Below are 27225 nucleotides of genomic sequence, written 5' to 3' on the forward strand. Positions count from 1 at the left end.
CAGAGCTGCATCTCCTCAGAGAACATCTTAAAGAACTGGAGCAGCAGCTCAATAAACATATGCTCTTCCAGGAAACTAATTGGGTAATAGGAGCAACAGGGAGATAGTCACACCTGAGTTGCAGGAAGCAGGTACCTATCAATGGAGAGAAGGGAAATGGGTCGCCAATGCAGAGTACCCTTGTGGCCGGTTCTCTCAATAATGCGTACAGTATAGCACTTTGGAGACCGTTGGGGGGTCAGCTTACCGAAGAGGAGCCACAGTAACTGGGAAGGGGAGGAGGAAGAGAGAAGAAGAGGGCTGCAGTAGTGATGAGGGATTCCTTGGTTAGAAAAGACGACAGGAGATTCTGTGGGCGTGAGAGAGACACGCGGGTGCCAGGGACAAGGACGTCTCGGATAGGGTCCATGGCATTTTAGAGGGGGAGTCTTAGCAGATAGAAGTATTGATACATATTGGCACAAATGAGGAAGTAGGAAAAGGGGTGGGACACTGGAAAGTGAATTTAGGGAGTTAGGTGGAAAAAAAACCCTTCAAATTGCCCCGTGAATAGACCAGGGTTAAATCGGGGTTTGCTGGTGGCGTGGCTTTAAGGGCCGGAATGGCCTACTCTGCGCTGTATTTTTAAATAGAACAACAAAATTTTCAATAGAGAAGCAATTACAAGAATGGCGAGGCGGTGCAGGGCAGTTAAACGTAACCTGTTGCTCCGCCTAAAATATCAGCCTAGCAAATGAAACTTGAATGTATGAATACATTACGCTTAAAATGGTGGGTATCGCTACCCAGAGTGCTCTGCGGCGTAAACGGAACCCTATTGAACTAAAGTGGACCACGTGTGCAGACTCAGCTCCGGGAAGCAGAGCGGATTTCGGATCAGAGCCAGACGGTGAGTCGGTGTAGTTCTTCTTTCCTGCTACTGCTAATTCTGCGCTGCACAAAAAAAAACATCGCTCTACACCGCGGCCACGGTGAGTCTGCAGTAGGTATACATGCACTGAATAGAACCATTGCTGTGCCGAAGAGAATTGTGGGTTCTCAGGCCGCCATCTCTTAGGCACTTCGCCAAATATTCAGTAAACTGCAAATGGAGCAGTAACGACTGAACTTAATCTGTAAAGTAGTTTTCAACCGAATTCAAGTTACCAGTTTGGAAATGTATTATGATTATTTATAGCGTGATTAGATTGCTAAACAGATTATCGATTGGTAATGTGTAAGGGTCAAAAGGGTTTCTGAGCTATAAGTTTCTGTGTTCCAGCATCTGTAGCCTCTAGTCTGTTCTCTCAGGAATCTCACAAGCTTGCTTTGAGGGTATTGACGCTAAGTGTCTATTTATTTCAAAGATTGAAATATTTTCTGACAATTCTGCAATGATGATCGCGTGCCTTTATTTACTCATTATTATCCACAATAGCTGTAAAGTCCCTCTTGTCCACAACCACGAGAAAATCTGCTGATGCTGGAAATCCAAAGCAACACATAGAAAATGCTGGAGGAACTCAGCAGGCCAAGCAACATCTATGGAAAAGTAATGAGTCGACGCTTTGGGTCGAGACCCTTCATCGGGACTGGAAAAAGAGAGGTCAGATGAAGTTGATGGCGAGAGGGGAGGAAGAAGTAGAAGGTGGTAGGTGATTGGTGAAACTGGGAAATGGAAAAGCTCTTTACTGCGTCCCCCCCCCCCCGCCACCGTTTCACCTATTGCCTACCATCTTATATTAATTCTTCCCTCCCCCCACCTTCTTACTGACTTATCTTTTACCCCCCCCCCCAGTCCTGATGAAGGGTCTCATCCGAAAGCATCAGCTGTTCACTCTTTTCCATAGATGCTGTTGCCCTACTAAATCCCTCTTGCTGATTGGTTAGGGTATGTATGTGATAGATTCACAGAATTATAGAGCACAGAAAGTGTGGCCAATCTTTTTACCATGTACAGTAATTACTTTTTCCTTCATTAGGAACACAGTACCTTCCTACTTCATGCATACAAAATGCTGGTGGAACTTAGCAGGTCAGACAACATCAATACATAAACAGTCAACGTTTTGCTTGAGACCCTTCTTCAGGACAAATAAGCATCTATGCTCTGCTTATTTATGTGTCTATGTATATGCATCCAAACTGACTCCATAACCTCCTCTTCCAGAAATCAGCCATTCTTGGGGGTGGGGTGGAGTGGGGGGCAAGCCTCAGGTTCCCTCTAAAACTCTCTCCATACACCTTAACTTTATTCCTGTTGTTTTTGATACCCCTATTGTGGTAAAAAAATTTCACGACCTTCCCTATCTATGCCTCATAATAAGTTGGGTAGAAAGCTGAAAAGCAGGAGTTTCAATGTAGTAATCTCCAGATTTCTGCCCATGCCACGCACCAGTGAGGGTAATCATAGGATGATTTGGCAATGAATGAGTGGCTGAGGAACTGGTGCAGGGGGCAGGGCATCAGATTTTGCGATCATTGGGATCTCTTCTGTGGAAGGTACGACCTGTACGAAAGGGATGGATTACACCTGAACCTAAGGGGGACCAATTTCCTTGCGGGCAGGTTTGCTGGAGCTGTTGGGGAGGGTTTGACAGGGGATGGGAAACAGTGATGGGACTGAGGATGGGGCAGTTGGTATACAAGCAAATGTGTGTCAGGAAGGACAGCAGACGATGGGGCAAAATTGCAGTCAGTGGGATGAGTTGCAGTGTAAAAGGTGATAAATACTGGACTGAAGGTGTTATATTTGAATGCACGCGGTATACAGAATATCGTGGTAAAAGTTTTTGATGGACCTTTCCTGTCCATTCCTCCCATAACCTTGTTTACTTGTATCTGTTCATTCTCCTTTTACTTGAGAGAACTCAAGCTTGGCTATCCAGTCTCTCTCCACAACTAAATTAATTCAATCCAGTCGACATTCTGATGAATTTTCTCTGCACTCTTCAGTGCAATCTTCCTATAGTCACAGAGTCATAGAACACTACAGCACAGAAACAGGCCCTTTGGCCCATCTAGTCCATGCCAAACTATTAATCTGTCTAGTCTCATCAGTCCCAGACCATAGCCCTCCATACCTGTCTCATCCATGTATCGATCCAAAGTTCTGTTCCATGTTGAAATCCCACATCTACCACTTGTGCTGGCAGCTTGTTCCACAAGCACCACCCTCTGAGTGAAGATTCCCCCTCAGGTTCCCCTTAAGCATTTCACATTTCACCCTTAACCTATGACCTCTAATTCTAGCCTCACCGAGCCTCGGTGGAAGAAGCCTACTTGCATTTACCCACTTACAGTTTCTATACGCCTCAATTTTGCATACCTCCATTAAATCTCACCTCTTAGCATTCATTTCAAAAGGATCGGAGCTGCACACAACACTCCACGTGTGCTCAGCCAGTGTTTGGTAAATTGGCAACATAATGTGATATAACCCTTGTATTCTGTGGCCTGAGGGGTGAATGCAAAATCCCAAATACCACCTTCATCGTTCCAACTCTGTGTTGCTGCTTTCTTAGAGTTAGGGGGTTAAGGCATTAGGCTGCTACACCTCTTTGTTCAGCAACATTATTCAGTGCTGTACTGTGTATATCCTAACCCTATTTAATTTCCACCCTTGGGGAAATCGCGTTTCTCTCGGGAATAAATTCCATCTGCCTAACTTCACCTCATCTGTATCTCACCATAGCCTCAGACAGCGTCCACAATTTTCACATCATGTGTAAATTTCCGAATCTTTCTTGCAATATTCACATCAGAACTATATAACGAAGAGCATGGGTTCCCACACCAATCTCTGTGTTGCATCTGTAGCTACAGACTTCCAGACAGAATATATTCCTAATACTACCCTCTTCCTCCTCTTGCCTTGTCTCTGATCAGCCAACTCCCCTTCGCTCCCATGTGCCTTACCCAATTAGATCCAGAGGTGTACTCTGCAGGATCTTGCTCTGTGTGTGTGTTTGTGTGTATACGTACTGTATGTATGTGTGTACAGCTAGCCCTGTTTTCATCAGTCTCGTGGGTGTCTCTTCAGAACAAATACTCAACCAAATTAGTGAAACAGGACTTCACCTGCACAAAGCCATGCTAACTATTTTCAATGTCCCTGTCTTTCCAAATGAACATAATGTCCCTTAGAATTTTCTTCAATAATTTCCCTACCAATGATGTACGGCTCACAGACCTGTTTACTGGAATTTTATTCACCATATATATTAATTTATTGGAGATTTGTGCTGTTGGCTGCAACATTAAAACAACATTCAACTATAAAGCATTATATATAAGGTACAATTAGAGGTTAAAGTACAGTATAGAATAAAATGTGCATACATACCTGAAAACACGAGGAAATCTGCAGATGCTGGAAATTCAAACAACAACAACACACAAAATGCTGGTGGAACACAGCAGGCCAGGCAGCATCTATAGGAGAAGCACTGTCGACATTTCGGGCCGAGACCCTTCGTCAGGACATACTTGAATACAGTTATAATATAAGCAGCATTATAAAAAATAATTTAGAGTGTTTGCAGTGTAGTGACTGTGCAATAGATAGATGAAGGTGGGGTTTAAATTAGAATGATTGATCAGATTAGCTGCCTGGGGGAAGATGTGGTGTGGTTTTTGTTTTAATAGCCCTAAGGGGTTTCCAGAAGGGATCCTTTGGTGGAGGCGGGGGAGAGAAGGGAGATTGCAGGCTAGGTAGTGTCTGCAATATTTTTTCTTGCCCGCTTCTTTGTTCTGGATATGTACGGTCCTGCAGTGCTGGTAGACTGCGGCCACTGACCTTTTCTGCTGACCTGACAGTTCATCGCCGTTCTTGAATATTATGAGAGGACTCTGTACCAAACCAGACAGTAATAGCTGATGTGAGGACGCTCTCTAAGACGGCAGTGTAGAATTGTAACAGTATCCTCTGGGAAAGATGGAATTTTACCAGTTGCCACAAGCATATCCTCTGAGAAACTATTTTGTTAATGAAGGAGATATGGTTCTCCCACACGAGGTCATGAGAAATCATAATGCCTATCATACTCCAGACTAATGTACCTTGCCATCCTAATAAATTTCTTGAGAACTCTCCAACATTTTTACATTCCCCAGGGGCTCACTTGATTGCAGTTGCCAATACCTGTCAAATGCTCTTATTCTACCCCCATCTTAAATCTTCAAACATTTGCCACGCAAGATTTCCTAAAGTTATCATTTCCTGCCACCCTAACCACAATGTGCTGACCCTAGCACATGTCAACAATAGCAGCGACAGGTTACTATCGATGCAATGCTCCTCAGACAGGATGAAGAGATCAATACTCCCCAATGCCATTCGGCTTTACAATTCAACCACCAGGAGCAAGATATGTTAAAGTGCCGGGGTTAGGACTCAATGTATTTAAGTAAACTACTTAAGAACTTGTTAAAAGCTATTATTAATGCTTTTTGAGAGGGTGATTTTAGATGCATATCATATTTTTACTGAGTTAAGTATTGTATGTAATTAGTTTTGCTACAATAAGTGTATGGGACATTGGAAAAAATGTTGAATTTCCCCATGGGGATGAATAAAGTATCTATCTATCTATCTATCTGAACTGTTGCTCTTAAAAGACTAACACTAATCAGAAGTTGTTTTGCCCTCAAGTATCTCCTTCCAGTCCACTTCCACCAGGTCCTCTCCCTGCTATCAAAGTCAGCCTTCCACCAATTTAGGACCTTAGCTGGAGATCAACAACATCCTTTCCTTTACTACCTTGAAACTTGCATACATAAGGTCATGGTTCCCAAAGTGTTCCCAAATTAATGCTTTCACTATAACCATGGTTTTGCCTTACTGTCACACACTGAATTCCGGAGCTGTTGAGTGATTTTTTTTTCATGTTCTGTTTTTCCCTCTATCTCTCAATGAGGATACCCTAATATGGTATGATGCAGAATTCAGCAAAGAATTTTCATTTGGTTTAGAACAGTGATAGAATACTTTATAGTTAGTAAAAATCTTTTGAATCTCAGAGTATATATGGAAGTTATTTTATAATATCCACTCATGGGCTAAGAATATGGTAAACAGCATCATTAATGCTGGTTGCCAGAGTGATTAGTCATGTGTTGTGAAGCACCTGTCATGTGATAGGAAATTGTTCTTGTTCTGTGGATATGGAGGGCTTGGTCCCAGTGTAGGTTGACGGGAGTAGGCAGTTTAAATGGTTTTGGCATGGACAAGATGGGCTGAATGGCTTGCTGTGCTGTACTTCTCCGTGACTGTGCGCTTTATTTTTCTTTTTTTTTTACAGCTTGCTTTCCCATCTTGTTGGGTATCGTACACTGTGATTTTATCAGCCCATCACTACAAGCTGTGAACAATTGAGGGTCTGCTTCTGATTCCTACCACATCCAATTCATGACACCATGCGTGAATACACTCCAAACAGGTATGTCACCCCAACGTTATAAACCTAGATTTTGTACAACAACCTTTTCTCTGATACCTTTTCAAATGTGTTCTCAATATTCATGTGTGTTGGGCTAGAAATTCCTTCCTGCAGCAAGCTATTCATTCTTGTCGTTCACCTGCTCCGCAAGTACATACTTACACCCTGAGGATTCAACTTGCTACCAAGAGCTGTTCTAATTCTAATGGCAAGGTCTGTTGCTGGTGAGGTGCTGAGTAATGTGATGAAGGCACACCGGTGGTCCAGAACAAGATACTGCCAGGAATAGATCACAAGGCAACCATTCACCTGATTCAGAGCAACTCACACAAAACGCTGGAGGAACGCAGCAGGTATATCAGGCAGCATCTATGGAGGGGAACAAGCAGATGACATTGAGTCTCCACCCGAAATATTGATTGTTTATTCCCCTCTATAGACGCTCCCTGATCTCCCTAGCACACATCCCTGTGTGTGTTGCTCTGGACTTCCAGCATTGGCAGAATCTCTTGTTTGGCAAAAAGTGTAGACAAATTTTAGTGCATTGTCTAAAGAGTGTACACTTTGAGTAAAGGACCACCAGTGAGGCAGGAGTATTGTTCCATTGAGTTTATAACTTGTCTGATTCTCTGTTCATTTGAGACAATACTTGAGCTACAACCTGAGGTCTGGCTGCAATTTTTAGGGTAAGCACTTCCCTACCAGTAATTGGAAGAAAAGCCCTGACAGGGAAAGATGGTCTTTGAATATCTTTATGACTGACAGTCACTTCTCTTTCTCTATGTGGCATCTCCATATCCTCAATAATGTTGCACTAAAGCATTCAGCTCATAAATTGACCAAGTACATTTGGCTCCAAATGCCAATCTCACACCCCTATGAGTGATTAAACTTCCTGCTGCTGTGGTTGGAACATGGGAAGCTTCCTAGGTCCTCACAGGTCACTGGATGTTTATTTCACTCGCGTGACTTGCCATTCCTTACCGGCTTCTTGCTTAGATGGGCTGGCAGAGCAGAAATTAATTTGAATATGATGCTGGACCAATGCTCCTGCCTCATTCGTGTCCCTTTACTCAAAGTATACACTCTTTAGAAAATGCACTAAAACCTGTCTACACTTTTTGCTAAACAAGAGATTCTGTCAATGCTGGAAATCCAAAAGGACATGCCCAAAATGCTAGAGGAATTCAGCAGGTCAGGCAGTATCTATGGAAATGAATAAACAGTTGATGTTTTGGGATGAGATCCTTTATCAGGGCCAGAAAGTCAGGGGGAAGAGGCCAGAGTAAGAATGTGGGGGGAGGGAAAGGAGGACAAGCCAGAAGTCAGATGGTTGGGGGGGGGGGGGGGGCTGGTTGGGGTGGATGAAGTAAGAAGCTGGAGGTGTTGAGTGAAAAAGGTAGAGGGCTGGAGAAGAAAGATTCTGAGAGAAGAGGAGAAAGGAAGGAGGAGAGGCACCAGGGGGAGCTGATAGGCAGGTGAGGAGCAGAGGCCAGAGTGAGAAATTGAAGAAGAGGAAAGCTGAAGGGGAAATCTATCGGAAGTTGGAGAAACCGATGTTCATGCTATCAGGTTAGGTGGAATATGAGCTGTTGTTGCCCCAACCTGATAGTGGCAGAAGAGGCTGTGGACCGACATGTCCGAATGGGGATAGGAATTAAAATGGTTGGCCACTGGGAATTTTTTTTTGCCGATGGAGCAGAGGTGCTTGACAAAGTGGTCCCCCAAAGTGGTCTAACCTCACCAATGCAGAGGAAGATTCATCGGGAGCATCAGATACAATAGACAACCCCACCAGATTTGCAGATGAAGTGTTGCCTCACTTGATAGATCTGTTGGGACCTTCAGAGATGAGATGAATGCGCAGGGTGTTACGTACCCCGTAACTGGGTGTCTGACCAGCAGAGAAAGAAGAATCCGTTGGAGTCTGGTGGTACCAAACTATAAAGGTGTTTATTAATAAAAATAAGCAAAACCATATCAATAATGCAAATATACATATAAAACCAGTTAGCAGTAATAAACCTAAAAGTGTAGGAATAATAATAATAAACAAGCTCTATCGATGTCTAGGGGTAAATAAATTGTCATAGAAAAGTATAAAGTTCAGTTCATGAGTGCTGATGTAGTTATGGTTGTTGTATTGTAATCGTTGGAGAGGGAGGGTGAGCGAGAGGTAACAGCTACTGCAGCCAAACCTTCCTTTGCTTTCTTAATCCGTCGTATCTTTGTGGTCACTCAGTTATGACCCCTCTGTCCTTCTGTTAGACCGTTCTTCTGTGGTGGACTCGTCACTCTGGCATGAGTGGACACACACACAAGCCCCCACCGGCCCTGCTGTAACACTGTGAGCTTTACTGACGAATCTCCTGGTTCGGTCTCCGAAGCCCCCACCTTTCCTGTGGGTTCCAACACTCAATCAGTGTCCACTGGCGTGTCTGAAGGGTGTCTCTCTGGACCTGTCTTTTATCCCTACTAACGGGGACTCAGCTATCCATCACTCCTGAATAACTGTGTCCATCAAATAAAGCCACTCCTTCAGTCCACTGAGGAATATTTATGAGCAAACTATTGTCCTTGCAGCAAAACAGTAAATAATTCAAAAAGAAGTCACAATACAGTTAATCAGCAAACTCCCTCTCTCTTATCTGTCACAGATGTTCTTGCCTGTTTTTCGTCTCTTTCTCATGGTCAGCATAGCAACAGTAATAGTTCGTGTTTCTCGAGGGGGGATGGTTAACTATTTACCCCATTGTCCATCAGGTCTGTTCATCACTCATAACAAGGGGTAGCAGCTTTTCCACTTGCAGGGATAAGATCAGTGCGGAGGGACGAATGGACAAAGGAATCACAGATAGTTCCACTATCAACTCTGCCCTCCATTGCGTCTCCCGTATTTCACGCACCTCTGCACTCACCCCATCCCCCTGCCAGCCCACCAGGGATAGAGTCCCCCTGGTCCTCACCTATCACCCTACCAGCCTACAGATCCAACGTATAATCCTCCGTAACTTCTGCCACCTCCTACGGGATCCCACCACCAGCCACATTTTCCCCTCCCCCTCACTCCCGGCTCTCCGCAGGGATCGCTCCCTACGCGACTCCCTTGTCCATTCATCCCCCATCCCTCCCCACCGACCTCCCTCCGGGCACTCATCCCTGCAAACGGAAGAAGTGCTACACCTGCCCCCACACTTCTTCCCTCACCACCATCCCAGGCCCCAGACAGTCCTTTCAGGTGAGGCACCACTTCACCTGCGAGTCAGCTGGGGTGATATACTGTATCCGGTGCTCCCGATGTGGCCATTTATACATTGGGGAGACCCGCCGCAGACTGGGAGACCTTTTCGCCGAACCCTGGCGCTCAGTCCTCCAGCAGTGGTGGGATCTCCCCGTGGCCACACACTTCAATTCCACAGACCACTCCCACTCCGACATGTCTGTCCATGGCCTCCTCTACCGTCAAGATGAGGCCACACGCAGGTCGATGGAGCAATACCTCATCTCCTGCCTGGGTAGCCTCCTTCCTGCCTGTACAAGTTGTTAGTGAGTCCGCACTTGGAGTACTGTGCACAGATTTGTTTGCCCTATTATAAAAAAGTGAGATTAAAAGAATGCAAAGAAAATGTAAAAGTATTATAAGAGCATAATATATAAGAGCAGCAGTCGGCCATTTGATCCATTGAGTCTGCTCTGCAATTCCATCATGGGCTGATCCGATTCCAGACAGCCCCACTGCCCTGCCTTCTTCCCATACCCTTTGATGTCCTGGCTGATCAAGCACCATCCAGAGACAGAGAAGCAGTTTCAGCGACAGGTTACTGTCGATGCAATGCTCCTCAGACAGGATGAAGAGGTCAATACTCCCCAATGCCATTAGGCTTTACAATTCAACTGCCAGGACTTAAGAACTTTTTTTTTTAAAGCTATTATTAATGCTTTTTGAGTTAGTGATTTAGATGCATATCATATTATTACTGAGTTAAGTATTGTATGTAATGAGTTTTTGCTACAACAAGTGTATGGGACATTGGAAAAAAATGTTGAATTTCCCCATGGGGATGAATAAAGTATCTATCTATCTATCTATCTGCCTTAACTACACCCAATGATTTGGCCTCCACAGCCGCTCATGGCAACAAATTCCACAGATTTACCACCCTCTGGCTAAAGTAATTTCTCTGCATCTCTGTTTTGTCCTTCAATCCTGAAGTCATGGCCTCTTTTCCTAGGCTCCCCTACCATGAGAAATAACTTTGCCATATCTAATTTGTTCAGGCCTTTTAACATTTGGAATGTTTCTATGAGATACCCTCATTCTCCTGAACTCCAGGGAATACAGCCCAAGAGCTGCCAGACGTTCCTAATACGGTAAACCCTTTAATTCCTGGAATCATTCTCGTGAATCTTCTCTGAACCCTCTCCAATGTCAGTATATCCTTTCTAAAATAAGGAGCCCAAAACTGCACACAATACTCCAACTGTGCTCTCACCAGTGCCTTATAGAGCCTGTAATGAAACCCAATTTTCCTGGGGATCAATAAAGTATGTCTGTCTGTCTGTCTCAACATTACATCCCTGCTCTTATATTCTATACCTCTGGAAATGAATGCCAACATTGCATTCGCCTTCTTCACAACCGACTCAACCTGGAGGTTAACCTTTAGAGTATCCTGCACAAGGACTCCCCAGTCCCTTTGCATCTCTGCATTTTGAATTCTCTCCCCATCTAAATAATAGTCTGCCTGTTTATTTCTTCCACCAAAGTGCATGACCATACACGCTCCAACATTGTAATTCATTTGCCACTTCTTTGCCCATTCCCCTAAACTATCTAAGTCTCTCTGCAGGCTCTCTGTTTTCTCAACATTACCTGCTCCTCCACCTACCTTTGTATCATTGGAAAATTTAGCCGCAAATCCATTAATCCCATAGTCCAAATCATTGACGTACATCGTAAAAAGCAGCGGTCCCAACACCGGCCCCTGTGGAACTCCACTGGTAACTGGCAGCCAGCCAGAATAGAATCTCTTTATTCCCACTCTCTGTTTTCTGCCGGTCAGCCAATGCTGCACTCGTGCAAGTAACTCCCCTGTAATTCCATGGACTTTTATCTTGCTAAACTGCCTCATGTGCGGCACCTTGTCAATGACCTTCTGAAAATCCAAGATCCTTTGTTTACCCTGCTTGTAATTTCCTCAAAAAATTGCAGTAGATTCGTCAGGCTGGATTTTCCTTTCAGGAAACCATGCTGGCTTTGGCCTATCTTGTCATGTTCCTCCAGGTATTCTGTAAACTCACCCCTGATGATTCCAGCAACTTTCCAACCATTGCTGTCAGGCTAACAGGTCTATAGTTACCTTTCTGTTGCCTCCCACCCTTCTTAAATAGCTGAGTAACATTTGCAATTTTCCAGTCATCTGGTACAATGCCAGAATCTATCAATTCTTGAAAGATTATTGTTAATGCCTCCGCAATCTCTCCAGCTACTTCCTTCAGAACCCGAGGGTGCATTCCATCAGGTCCGGGAGATTTATCCATCCTCAGACCATTAGCTTCCTGAGCACCTTCTCAGTCGTAATTTTCATTGCACAAACTTTACTTCCCTGACACTCTTGAATGTCCAGTGTACTGCAGATGTCTTCCACTGTGAAGACTGATGCAAAATACGCATTTAGTTCCTCTGCCATCTCTGCATCTTTATGCCGGGATTAGAAAACCTGAATTATTGGTAGATGTTGGCCAAGCTAGGTCCTTGTTCCTTAAGATAGAGAAGAATGAGGGGTCATCTCAGAGAAATGTTACAAAAAGCATGGATAAGGTGGACAGTAACATCTTTTCCCCAAGAGTCCAAAACTATAGGCATAGTTTGAGGGGGAGAGGGGAAAGATTTAAAAAATATCTGAGGTACAAACCTCTCACACAGTGAGTGGTAAGATGGAGCGAGTTGCCTGAGGAAGTGGTTGAAGCAGCTACAATAGTATCATTTAAGAAGCACTTGGATAGGTAGATGGAAAGACGGGGCTTGGAGGACTATGGGCCAAATGCAGGAAAATGGGCAGCAGAGTCCTCATTGGGCCAAAGGACCCGTATTCATACCCAATTGCTCTGTAACTCTATGACTCTGCCTCAGAATGAAAACATTGACAGCTATAATGATCAGTGTGCATAATTGTACATGGAAACCTATCTGCTGAAGCTAGAATGACAAATGAAAGATTCATGAGGAGGTTGATCAGGATGAGAAGGGCTGAGTTACAGGGAGAAGTTGAGCAGGTTAAAGCATTATTCACTGGAACAGGGAAATGATGGGTTATCTTGTAGTAGGTTTAAAAACATCATAAAAGTAATATTATAATAAAAATACCTTCCCCCATTAGAGTTGAGGAATCATGAATTAGAGGGTACAAGTCTAGGTGAGAGGGGCAACATTTTAATAGAAACTGAGGGGCAACATTTTCATCCAGAAGGTGGTCTTTACATGAAATGAGCTGCCAGAGGAAGTACTTGTTGTATTTACATTTTAAAAAAACTCAGATATATGGATAGGAAAGGTCAAATGGGATATAGGCCAAACATGGGCAAATGGTACTATCTTAGATGGGAACCTTATTCAGCATGTCCTAGACAAGAGAAAGGACCTGTTTCTGGGCTGTTTGGAAAAGATCCTCAACATAGGTTAATAGGACAGGATCTGTGAAAAGAAACATTTGCTATTTTAGGTCCAGAGTCCTACGGTAATGTTTTCAGATTTCCAGCAGTTACAGTTTGTTTTCTTTAGTATTTTGCTATCTAATGAAAAACCAGTTCTAGAGAATGTGCTTAAATCTTTTTATGGATACAGTAAGCTCTCTGGTGGTAAATGGATTCAGTATTGAGGTGAATGTGCATCGATTGAGACCTATGGGTACACGAACAGTTAAAACAGGGATTGAACTGTGGAATCAGAATCTTTTAACAAGGGTAGAAATGGCAAAGACGAAGAGGACATGTACTTAAGGGCAGAGGGGAAAATAAAGGAGATGTGCGGGGGTAGTGGTAGAAACCAATATTCTATTGGGGTTTATGAGGCTGTTGGTTAGATGCACAAATATACAAGCAATGGAGAATATGGATACTGCACAAATACAAGTTTAATTGTGTTTGCTGCAGACATCACTGACTAAAAGACCTGTTCCTGAGCTGTTCTATGTTAATAGGCAGCTAAAACATAAAGATATTTGAATCAATTTTTGATACATGCAGATGAAGGGTTGGGGAAGTAGGATAGAAATCAACCAGATTACAACTGGACACTGAAAGGTTCAAGATCAGAAGCAGAATGGTCTAATCTAAATTCTACAATTGTTTAGAAACTGTCCCAGGATGTCTGGTGCACTCAATAACTTACTAGCAGCAGTAAGCACTGTCAGATTTATCACATCAGGCAATATCTATTCACTAATAAATTACTGTTTGAGTTCTGACAGAAGTGTGTGGTTGCCACGAACTCTGGGTTTATCCAAATATGGAACAGAAGCCAACTGTTAGTTAGGTCATGGGAGAGGCTGCCTTTATATCCATGGGTCACTTAAACTCTTGAGAGCAGGTCAAGGGTCACTTAAACTCTTGAGAGCAGGTCAAGGGTCACTAAGTTTTGGTCTTTGATATTATATATGGTTTTAATTAATTGAATGCAGAGAGAACATTTTCACATTGGAGAAGGGAGAGTGAAAAAGAAACACTGAGAGGCCATAATAAAATTGAGTGGTGGTGGAGGCTGGAAGTCACAACATTTGTAATGAGGGGAGCACGGGAAATAAAAAGTTACAGACCAATCTCTGGTAAATAGGAATAATATGGATGATTGTTGATAAGGCCAAGAGGGCCCATTTGCCTTTATGGATAAGATTGCTATCAAAAAATCCAACAGAGAATTTGGAAAAGACTTCTTAAAAAGGAATGGAGGGTTATGGGCTGAGTGCAGGTCAGTGGGATTAGATGAGAGTAAGTGTTCGCCACAGACTAGAAGGGCCGAGATGGCCTGTTTCCGTACTGTAATTGTTATATGGTTGTATAAGCAGTAAGATTGTGGTACTCAATACTGCAGGATGTGGATGAATTAAGGATTCACCTAGCATTGAGGGATTAAAAGTTGTGCCCTTAGATTTAAATGAGATTCTAGTGAAGCAAGAAGCATCAAATCTCAGCACTGGCTCTTAACCATCACAGTCTCCTTTCAATGGTCCATTAACAGTCCAGCCTAAAATAGTTCTGATTGCATAGGGCCCACCATCAACACTTCAAATCACTTGCAACAGCTCAAACACCTTAGGCACATTCATCCTTATCAGCAGCTGAATTTCTGAATCAATTCCCGGCAAATAAACAAGCTTCAGGTGAGACCTGTTGCTCCTGGCTTCTTCAAAGCTGCTCCATCTGTCTTTAAGTTGCTCTGCCTGATCTTCCTGATTTCTCCGAAGCTGTTCCACCTTTTCCTTCAAGGCGTGCTTATCCCTCACTATCTGTGTCTTGCGTATAACTCAGCCATATCAGCCTTCATTTTAATGCGTACCAATGTGCTATTGGATGCACAGGATGTCTTACTAACACCAGGACATGCTCTTCTTCATGTTAGACATGCTGTCCTCAGCGCACATGCCATCCTGTAACTTACCAGTCGTCACAGCCCCTTCTTTGTCTTGTAAATGTTTTCATTTCTCCCAGGAAAATGATCGACAATATTGCATGTTTAATTGTTTTCCTCAACCTCAAGGTCTCTGCTTGTGGCAGAACTCAATTTGTCTTCCAAGTGCGCACTGAGTCAAAACAATGACAATTTCAATTCAGCTTTTCAACGCCAGAAGCAGTTATTTCAATTCTTCAGCATTTCAGGGTCGAATACTTCAGGCAACCACCACTACAGCTTTTCAGTCCAACTCAGTTGGACACAGCAACATTTGACTACTTCAACTGCGTTTCAAATTCAAACACACACAGCGCACGCTACAAAAGGGTCGTACTTCCCACGTTGCTATTTGTTTGGTTATAACTTTTGAAATGTTTGCTTTCGAAATGCAGCCGCAAAACTGATTCCAAATCAAACAAAGCAATTGCCACCGGCCTGTTAACATGAGGATTTATGCTACACGCCCACAGCTCCATTGATTGCTCCAAAAGTCAAGTTCCTTATTTCCATCCTTTATTAACAGTTAGCAAACAGACAATTGAGCATTATCTCAGCAATCAGCAAATTATGACCTCTGCCAGCCCCAAGCTACAAATTGCTACGTTTAATGTGAATAAGTGTGAGGTTATCCACTTTGGGAGTAAGAACAGGAAGGCAGATTCTTATCTGAGCGGTGTAGAGTTAGGTAAGGGAGAAATACAAAGAGATCTAGGAGTCCTTGTTCATCGGTCACTGAAGGTGAATGAGCAAGTGCAGCAGGCAGTGAAGAAAGCTAATGGAATGTTGGCCTTTATTACAAAGGGAATTGAGTACAAGAGTAAGGAAATCCTCTTGCATTTGTACAGGGCCCTGGTGAGACCACAGCTGGAGTATTGTGTACAGTTTTGGTCTCCAGGGTTAAGGAAGGACATCCTGGCTGTAGAGGAGGTGCAGCGTAGATTCACAAGGTTAATTCCTGGGATGTCAGGACTGTCTTACGCAGAGAGGTTAGAGAGACTGGGCTTGCACACGCTGGAATTGAGATTGAGAGGGGATCTGATTGCAACATATAAGATTATTAAGGGATTGGACAAGATAGAGGCAGGAAATATGTTCCAGATGCTGGGAGAGTCCAGTACCAGAGGGCATGGTTTGAGAATAAGGGGTAGGTCATTTAGGACAGAGTTAAGGAAAAACTTCTTCTCCCAGAGAGTTGTGGGGGTCTGGAATGCACTGCCTCGGAAGGTAGTGGAGGCCAATTCTCTGGATGCTTTCAAGAAGGAGCTAGATGGGTATCTTATGGATAGGGGAATCAAGGGATATGGGGACAAGGCAGGAACCGGGTATTGATAGTAGATGATCAACCATGATCTCAGAATGGCAGTGCAGGCTCGAAGGGCCGAATGGTCTACTTCTGCACCTATTGTCTATTGTCTATTGAAATAAGCATAAGTACGTAACTTATTCCATTCACTTTTACCATGCCCCCTCTGATCTGATGAGTGGCCACAATAAATGCACAGCTCATGGCTTCTACAAGTTGTAAGGAGATTATGATATTTACCCTGGAAACTACGAGTCTGAGGGTTGACAGAGGAGGTTAAAAAAAAATCAGGAGTGACATAGATGAGAATTGCCTGACACTCGTGTTCCTCCAGCATTTTGTGTGTGTTGCTATGGAGATTAATCACCATTTCCTCTCGTCCCTCTTCCTCAAGTAGGGGAGTTTAAAACTAGAGGATATAGCTTAAGGCAAGTGGGAAGGAAACTTAAAAGGGAGTACCAGTAAGTGCAGGCACGTGTGCACACGTACACCAGACATAGGAACAGAATTAGGCCATTTGGCCCATTGAGTCAGCTTTGCCATTCCTGATTTATTATTCTTCTCAACCCCCTTCTCCTGCTTTCTCCCCACTGCTTTTGATGCCCTGATTACTCAAGAACAACTTAACCCCACTTTAAATATTGACTTTGCCTGCACAGCCATCTGCCAATGAATTCCACAGACTCACTATCCACTAGCTAAAGAAAATTTTGCAATGTCTATTCTAAATGGATGTTCTGTATTCTGAGGCTTAACCCTCTGGTCCAAGACTTTCCCCCGCTATAGGAAACATCCTCTCCATATCTACTTCATCTTGGCCTTTCAATATTCGATAGATTTCAATGAGACCCCCCCCCCCCCCACCACCTCCCCATTCTTCAAAACTCCAATGAGTACAGACCCAGAGCCATCAAACGACCCTCGTATGTCTTTCCTGGATCCTCAGATGTTAACCCTTTCATTCCTGGGTTCCTAGACCCTCTCCAATCCTGGCATATATTTTCTCAGATAAGGGGGCCAAAACTGCTCACAATACTCCAAGTGCAGTCTGAATAATGCCTCGTAAGACTTCAGTATGACATCCTGGCTTTTGTTTTCTAGTTCTAGTCTAAGTGCACCCCAATATTTTATACAATGGCAATGACTTCCGGACTCTTATACTCAAAGCCCTAGCCAATAAAGGCAAGCACATTGGACAATTTCCCACCCATGCTTTGTTCCTTTCATGGAGCTATAGACTGATATCCTGTACCCAAAGGATTAGAGTCTTCAGGAGAGGGAAATCAGAGGTGGAGATGGTTAGCAACTTTAAATTCCTTCATGTTATTATCTCAGAAGACCTGTCCTGGACCCATCCTATAAATGTAATTGCAAAGAAAGCGTGACAGCTCCTCTACTTCCTTAGAAGTCTGCAGAGATTCGGCGTGACATTAGAAAGTTTGACAAACTTCCATAGCTGTGTAGTAGTACAAAAGCCTCAGGACCACCAGGTTCAAGAACAGTTACTACCCCACAACCATCTGGCTCTTGTGCAAAAGGGAACTACTTCACTCATCTATTGAGATGTTCCCACAACCACTTAGCTTACTTTGTAGACTAGTTATTTTATGTTCTCATTATTTATTGCCATTTATTTTTTTTCTATTTCACATCTACTATGCTCTACTTGATCTTTCATTGATTCTGTTATAGTTACTGTTCAATAGATTTGCTGAATATGCCTGCCGATAAAAGAATCTCAGGGTTGTGGTGATATATACAGTATGTACCCTGATAATAAAATTACTTTGAACTTTGATATCCTACACTGTATACTTTTCTCTTGCATGTGACCTCCAAACATAAAAATTACTGTAAATAACAATAACTAAAGTAACTAGTGTAAAGGAGGAATTGCACGGTGATGTTCATAGACCATTCAGGAAACTGATGCTAGTCTCACCCCGTATGGAGTAGTTTCTCACCCCTGGAACTTTGCTTCCTTAGGGAGGCCCTAAAGGGGATTTGTAGCCAATCAGAATAGCTAGGGAGAGAGACCACCATGGCTGTCTGCATTTGGAGATGGGTAAGATATTTAATATTTTTCAATGTTAAAAGATCAAGGAAGCCAAGGAACTGAGGTGAATAAGTTGTGATCTCTTGGACCACAGACAAATTACCAAAGATGTGCCTATAGGGGTCTAAAGTACTTTAATGCTGATAAATCCCCAGGGCCTGAGCACATACCAGGTGTACCTCAACGAAGCATGCTTTGCCTACTGCTCTAACTTCTTGACACTCATGAGAGTGTGACTAGGCATAACTCAAAGAGCATCTATAGATTCACCAATGTTATTGGCAGAATCTCAGATGGTGACAAGGAGGTGTGCTGTTGCGAGATAGATCAGCTGGTTGAAAGGTGTCGTAACAAGAACCTTTCACTTAACATCGGTAAGATCAATGAATTGATTGTGGACTTCAGAAAGGGGAACGCACAATGATCCTCATCGAGGGTCAGCAGCAGAAAGGATAAGTAGTTTCAGCATCTGTGAAGATCAATACTGGACCTAACATATCGACGCAATGATGAAGAAGGCACAACACGAGCTGTATTTCATTGGAACAAATTTCAGTAGATGTATCGTGGAGAGCATTCTAACTGATAGCATCATTTTCTGGTATGCAGGTGCACATACACAGGATCAGAAGAGGCTGCAGAGCTCAGAGAGACAGATACCACCTGCATTTTGACAACTCACTACGTTCCAATCCTATGTATCTACTTCCACATAGACTCACTCAGTTATTCCTGGATGTTTTACTGCCTGAGCTGTGCAAGCACAGGAAGGGAAAACCCACTGTACATTGTGCTGAACTTTCAACCTACTCTAAGATCAATCTAACTCCTCACTTCAACAAAGTCCATTTTCCTACGACCATGTGCCTATCTGAAAGTTTCTTAAATGCTCCTATGATGACTGACCCTACAATGCACACAGCATTCTTTGTGTACAAAAACTTGCCTCTGACATCCCCCAATGATAAAATTATGCTCCTGTGAAGTAACCATTTCACCCTGGGGAAGAAGTGTCTGGCTGTCCACTTGATTTATGCCTCTTATTATCTCTATCAAATAACCTATCATTCTCCGTCACTGCAACGAGAAAAGCCCTTGCTCTCTAGTCCAAGCATCATTCTGGTAAATCTCATCTGTAGCCTCTCTAAAGCTTTGACGTCCTTCCTACGGTGAGGAAACCTGCCCAGTGTTTTATAGAGCTGTAACGTTACTTCACAGCTCTTGAACTCAATCCTCGAATAATGAATACCAACACATCATACAAAGAACATAGAAGAGTAAAGCACAGGATCGGGCCATTTAGCCCACAGTGTTGCGCCAAACCAGCTAAAAAAAATCAAAAAACACCCAAACACTAATCCCTCCTACCTACACCATAACCATATCCCTCCATCTTCCTTACATTTGTAAAAATCTGTTAGTAGTAAGATTGTGTCTTCAGTGGACCTAAGATCACAGCTTCCTACATCATGAATTCAAGATTGTTTAGTGTTAATTCCAGCACACAAGTGTAAAGGAGAACAAAATACTTGTTACTTAAGTCAGCTAATTGGTAAATGTGGTAATTGGTACTTCATAATGAAGTAGACATAAGGCAGAGATTTTATTATGAGAACAGAAAACAGACTTGAGAAGGCTGCCCCAGTCTCTCTTAACTTACAAAGTCATCGACTATTCAGAGGCCGGAAAGGCAGGTGCCATATTGGATGGTGCTCTCTACATTCATTTTTGTGTTGGTGCACAATGAAGATCATGCCTACTGTGCATGAAAACAGTTTGAATTCACACTGCAACACACAAAATGCTGGAGGAACTCAGCAACCCAGGCAGCATCTATGAAAAAAGTACAGTCAACATTTCAGGCCGAAACCCTTCGGCAAGACCCTTTTGTGCCAAAACGTTGATTGTACTCTTTCCATAAATGCTGCCTGGCCTGCTGAGCTCCTCCAGCATTTTGTGTGTTTCTTGGGTTTCCAGCATCTGCAGATCTTGTTTGCGAATTCACACTGTAATGCAGGGGGCAGCTCTTTGACCACAAGGAGGAAGTGGTTAAAGAGGAGTCTGATCTTGACTTTATCTGTGGCAGGCAAAAAGAACATCCCTTTATGTGTTACCACAATCAAATTTGTCAGATTGTCGCAAGATAATGTTGAAGACCTAGTTTAAAGAGAACGACCAAGTGCAAATTAACGGCCAACACATTATGCTTCTGGATTTGAAACCCCTCTGCGGCTGAAGGAAACAGGAGGCAAGGTTGAGGTCAAACTTATTAATTAAAATTTAAAGAACAGTGGTAATGGGACAGCAAGTAGGATTACCAACAACCTGCTAATAACCTCACCGTGTTTCGAATATTGAAAGGTCTGGATATAGTGGATGTGGAGAAGATGTTTCCAACATCGGGGGAGTCTAGGACCAGAGAGCACACCTCCCTTTAAAACAGAGAGGTTTTTGCCTGCCACAGACAGCTGCGGAGGACATGCCAAAGGGTGTATTTAAAGTGGAGGATGATAGGCTCTTGATTAGTAAGGGCATCAAAGGTTACAGAAGGAGGCAGGAGAATGGTGTTGAAAGGGAAAATAAGTCAGTCATGATTGAATTGTAGAACACACTTGATGGGCTGAATAACCTAATTCTTCTCCAATATCTTATGCTCCAATGTTATGAATTTCTCAGCACTATGAAGACATTGACAGTCCATAAACATAAGGATCCATGCCATTGAGAGCCAAAACAGAACTGAACAGCATGGAGTGAAAAGCAATGATTGCTCACCGGAAGGAGAATTTTGAATAACTCCTCAAACACAATTCCACCTGTGACATGAGCGTCCTTGGTTACATTCCATGACTGCCCATCTCTTCTAACCTCACTGTAGCCTAAGACTATCCACCTCACAATGTGATGTAACCTTTCATTTGCCTAATGTTACTACATGAAAGCAATGGGAATTCAAACAATCTGAGCTCATGAGAACCACCAATAGACCAAGCTGTTCTGAAAGCTGCACTATCACCCTGACACTTACCTTAATCCTTCTTGCATTAACACTGCACCTTGCCCCAAACAGTTGCCCAGCTGCAATGAAACTGCGGAAGAAATGGGAAACTATTCAGTTACATTTCGTCTACAAAGATGAAGATGGAGTAAGGAAACCCAACTGCAATAAATTTCTCCTTCAGTTGATGGTAACCAGTACCAGAGCCAACAACACTGCAACAGTGGTTGTCAACCTGCAATATGCAGGTGACACTTACGTATGTACAATGCACACAGGATTGTCGCCAACTTGTTCAGTGAAGCAGTTAAGTAGACATCTTCTGCAAAAGTACCGCCACTACTTAACAACAGGCCCCTGACCATAAAGTCTGATGAAATGTCACTGGAAAATGTGATCTTCCTTCTATTTCTTGGGAGCCACCTTGAAGGGAAAGCAGGTATTGATGGTCGTCAGTTTCAGGACTAACACAGGCATTGTGCACCTGAACAAATGGGAGAAAAAGAGCAAGCCGTTCAAACTTTGCCGAAGCTCATGGTTTAATGGGCAGCAGTGCTCCCTGTCTTGTGTACTGTGAGATTTGTCTACTTACAGAGGGTGCCTTGAGGCATTTCCAATTCTGTCTTCACAATATCATCCAACTTCATCACCATTGTAAGAGAATCAATGTTGGCAGCCTCTTCCAGGTGAAGTACAGCACCAAGGCACTAATTTCATCATCCTGCTCCAATGGATAGACCCTATCAGCACCAAACTGCTAATATACAAACTTTGCTGCAAACTCTCCATTGTAGTGAGAGATTAACAAGAAAACAGAGGAAACCATTCAGGATTTATTTTAATTTATTGAGATATGGCATTTGAGCCACACTGCCCGGCAATCTCCTGATGCAATCCAAGGCTAATCATGGAAAATTTACAATGAGTAACCAGTACATCTTTGGACTGTGGGAGGAAATTGGATGAAAACCACTCGTACAAATTCCTTACAAGCAGTGTTGGGAATATTCTCAGAGTGCAGTGAGGTAAAGAACATGTGGGAAGAGCAAAGTATTTGAGAGTGTTGTCATGCTGAGGGATAAGGGGAAATAATGGAGAGCCAAGCCATAAGGCGTTCCATAGTCATGGGACAGACAAGTATTTATTAATCTCTCAACCACTGGGAAGTGAGGTAGGGTAATGTTACAGCTGATCAGAAGAAGAATAATAGCAGTACAATGTCTTTGGATCAAAAATAATGCAGAGGGTCAAACAGAAATCTAACAGAACTCATCTGGAGGAAGACTATCTTCAATAGTGTAGTGAACTAGCTTTAGAACTAATCTGTAGCACATAATGTGATTCTGGTTCGTTATTGTGACAGATACTGCTGGTTTTGTTGTGATGGTGTCTTCGAACCAATGCAGCTCCTTTCAACAGATGGAAAATGACAGTGAAATTCCACTTCTAGGTACATAGCCTGGAACTTTAACCAAAACTGTGACACACTTTCCTGAGACAAACACAGAAACCCAACTGCTTCGACCAGGAGCAGGCTCTCTATGTAAGGTTCTTCCTCTCCCTTTTTATCAGGGAGGAACCCAAAATTCTACAGAACAGAAGGATTTCAGTCAGACTTGAACCAAGAAAAAATCTTAATCCCAAATTTAATTTGCTCATATACTGAAGCACATCTACAGGGGAAGGAAATGGAAGTGACAGACAACCAATTCACTCCCAGAAAATGGGATTTAATAGGGCTGTGTGCTTTGATTCCTTTCCTTGGTTCTAGGCCTAATTCTGACCATTTAGGCACCCTGATACGCCTCTGCTCTGTTGGTGAACAGACTCGTGAGAAAAAACCTTGCCTGTGAGTCTGCTGATGCTGGAAATCCTGAGCAACACACACAAAATGCTGGAGGAACTCAGCAGGACAGGCAGCATCTATGGAGGGGGGTAAAGCTATCAATATTTTGGGCCAAGATCCTTCTGCAACCAAAGGTCATCGTCTACAAACACCACCTGAGCCTCTGCCACAAGAACACAAGTAAGTACACAGAACATAGACCAGTACAGCACACAGTACACAGAACCCATGACAAGCAAATTTTAACCAATCCCATCTGCTTGTACGTGGGAAATTCCTGTCTGTTCATGTGACTGTCTAAATGCCTTTTTAGTTGTTTTTAATTGCATCTGTTTCCACCACTAACCCTGGCAATGCATTCATCCGTGTAAAAAAAAGCCTAAAAAGATAAAACATCTTTAAAAGCTAAGCTTTATTTGTCACAGGTACATCACAACATACCGTGAAATGTGTGGTTTGCAACAATAGCACAGTCTACAAGTGTTACCGTGTTTCCAGTACCAAGATATGCCCACAACTTATTAACCCTTACCCATACATCTTTGGAATATGGGAGGGAACCCGTGTGGTCAAGGGGTAACCACACACAGCGACAGAACTGAACTCAAGTTGCTGGCACTTAATAGTGACAAAATTTCTTTCAAAGTTCCTTGTCGCACATTAAAGTTATGCCCTCTACTGGCTGACATTTTGATCATGGGAAAACCCTGAGTTTATCTACCCTATCTACATCTTTCATATTTTTGTGTACTTCCATCAAGTCGTTCATCCACCTCCGACGCTCCAGAGAAAACAATCCAACTTGTCCAAACTCTACTCTTTGCAAATACTCTCTAATCAAGACAATATCCTGATGAACCTCTTCTGGATCCCCTCCAAAGCCTCTACATTCTTCGATGTTCAGAACTGCATGCAAAACTGTAAATGTAACCTCATCAAAGTTTTGTACAGTTGCAACATGACATCCCTACTTTTATACTCAGCTTCCCAAACAATGAATATAAGTATGCCTTTTCCGTTTTTACCATCTGGTCTATTTGTGATGCCACTGTCAGAGAGCTAAAGCCATGAATCCCAATATTCATCCGTATATTAATTTTCCTGAGAGTTGTGCCATTTACTGTATATTTTCCTCTGATATTTGACCTCACAAAGGACAAAATCTCACACTTTTGACTTAAACTCCATCTGCAATTTCTCTGCCCACTTTTACAATTGGTCTAGATCCTGCTGAATACTTTGATAAATTTCCTCAATATCTGAAACTCTGCAAATATTCAAGTTATCTCCAAATTTGGCTGTCAGCTTACCTATATGGCAGTCCAAATTATTTACATATAATGTATATTACAAACAACAGAGGTCCTCACAGAACACCACAAGACACAGACCTCCAATCAGAATAACACCCTTCCAACGAGACTTTGATAGTTCATACATTTTTGAATCTAACCTATCCATTTTCATGGACACCATTTGCTTTCATCTCTGGATCAACCTACCATGTGTCCATCGGCTTCTCCAGTTTGTCAGAATGACTATTCCCAAAAAAGTATACTGACTATCCCTAATATGTCTATGCTTTCCCAGATCCTGTCTCTAAAATCTTTTCTTACGTACTAGCCTCAGCGCCCTACAATTTTATATTTTTCATTTACAGATACAGTATGGGACAAGCTTTTCCTGGTCAATGAGCTGTTCCAGCTGGGAAAATGGGCTGAAAAAGGGCAGATGGAATTTCATGCAGACAAGTGCGAGGCGCTGGAGTTCGGTAGGACAAACCAAGGTATGTCTCATACAAGGAATGGTAGGGCACTGAGGAGTGCAGTAGAACAAAGGGATCTGGGAATATAGGTCCATAATTCATTGGAAGTGGTGTTTTAGAAAACTTTTGCACATTAGCCTTCATAAATCAAAGTATTGAGTACAGGAGATGGAATGTTATATTGAAGTTCTATAAGATATTGGTGAGGTGTAATTTGGAGTAACAGGAAAGACGGAAATAAGTTTGCAAGAGTATAAAAAACACTTACAAGGATGTTGCTGAGTCTGGAGGACCTGAGTTATAAGGAAAGATTGAATAGGTTAGGGCTTTATTCCTTGGAACATAGAAGATTAAGATGAGATTTGATAGAGGTATGCGAAATTATGAGGGGTTAGATAGGTGATGCAAGCAGGCTTTTTCCACTGAAGTTGGGTGGGACTACAATCAGAGGTCATGTGTTAAGGGTGAAAGGTGAAAAGTTTAAGGGGAACATGACAGGAAACTTCTGCACTCAGATGGTTGCGAGAGTGTGGAATGAGCTGTCAGCATAAGTGTCAGGAACGGGGGCAGGATTGGACCCAAATGCAGGACGCAGACACTGAAGTACTAGGGGTAGGACAGGATGGGGATGCCATGGCATGCAAGGGGTAAGGCAGGTGGGGCTGGATCCCAGAGTTCAGGCAGGGCAGGAGGATCCCAGAGTTCAGGCGGGGCAGGAGGATTCCACATGGCGAGCCACATGGATCCTGGGCAGGGCCACCACCCAGGTGGAAACACGGAGGCCTGGGCAGGTGCGGGGCACAACCCATGGGAAACAAGGGGAGGAAAGGGTAGGAGTCCTTAGGGCGGGCCGCATGGATCCCGGGCAGGGCCGCCTCCCAGGTGGAAACACAGAGGCCTGGGCAGGTGCGGGGCACAACTCTTAGGGAGCAATAGGTGGAAAGGGCAGAACCCCCACTGGGCAGCGGCAGTCCGGCCGGACCTGCCTGACGGAGGCAACGGGTAGGAAGGGGCAGAACCCCCACCAGGCAGCGGCAGTCCGGCCAGATCTGCCCGATGGAGGCAACGGGTAGGAAGGGGCAGAACCCCTGCTGGGCAGCGGCAGGGTACGGCTGGACGTGCCCGACGGAGGCAATGGGTAGGAAGGGGCAGAACCCCCGCCGGGCAGCGGCAGTCCGGCCAGATCCGCCCGACAGAGGCAACGGGTAGGAAGGGGCAGAACCCCTGCCGGGCAGCGGCAGTCCAGCCAGATCTGCCCGATGGAGGCAAGGGATCAGAAGGAAGCTGGGTCCAGGGCGAGCAGCAGTACTACCATGATACACCAAGTACATTGGTAAAGGGAACTGACAGTGCGGGCAAGGTGAATTAAGCGGGACAGCGGGACCAGTGCACAGGAGAGAAGCAGGGGAACAAGACCAACCGGATAGAGCATATACAGAACAGGCCGGCAACCAGGATAGAACAGGATTCCGAGCGGGCGAAACAGGTACATAGCATGATTCAGAGCTGGCAGACCAGGTACAGAGTGGGTTAAACCAGCTTCGGAGCAGGACAACCCCACAACCAGGCTCAGTCCCCAAGCCCCTTATAAACAACTGCCCCCCTAATAGGCAAACAGCTCTATTTCCATCTTTAATACTTTCATTTTTCCCTTTCAGGGTCCTTTTGAAAATCCTGACCTTGAGTTTTCGCTTGCTTCGGCTCTTCGGCGGAATGAGACCCGTTCTCAGAGTTTCAGGACTGGCTATTGTTCGGCATGCCAAGGGTTCGGCCTGAGAGTCCGGTTCGAATTCAGAAGCCTAAGATCTCAGGGCTCTGGAGGCGGGTGGATCAAGGGATGGTGTCATGGCAGGAGACCCGTGTGTCGTTGGGGGAGTCGGCAAATCTCCTGCTGTGTGCCCAAAGACCCGAGATCTTCACGATCTTCAGGCACAGAGCTCGAAAAAAGTGACATAACGTACTTTTAACATCGTAAGCCAGCAAGTTGTTTGTTATGTCTCCCTGCTTGCTGGGAAAATGGAAACACCTCCCTCTCCCGTATTGGGGAGAGAGAGAACCTGTGGTATGTCGAATGCTGGTGTGAAACGTGAAGTCTTTGGGGGTAATTGCAAGTCTGTGTCTTTGCTGATACTCAAGTGCAACTCTTGCTTTTCTTTTGCCAGTGGGGGAG

General features: G+C 43.7%; 1 long non-coding RNA gene across 2 annotated transcripts; it reads left to right on the top strand.

Annotated features, from left to right (window-relative positions):
• The first annotated feature begins 835 nt into the window (after positions 1 to 835).
• Positions 836 to 27225, top strand: LOC140716206 (uncharacterized). Of its 2 annotated transcripts, none has more exons than XR_012096265.1 (4): positions 836 to 889; positions 6282 to 6419; positions 24951 to 25076; positions 26714 to 27225. It is a non-coding gene; the product is annotated as an uncharacterized lncRNA (long non-coding RNA). The 2 variants fall into 2 exon arrangements; XR_012096266.1 differs by having other exon boundaries at positions 878 to 971.

The sequence above is a fragment of the Hemitrygon akajei genome, chromosome 25 (assembly GCF_048418815.1).
Source record: "Hemitrygon akajei chromosome 25, sHemAka1.3, whole genome shotgun sequence".
Classification (NCBI taxonomy): Eukaryota; Metazoa; Chordata; class Chondrichthyes; order Myliobatiformes; family Dasyatidae; genus Hemitrygon; species Hemitrygon akajei.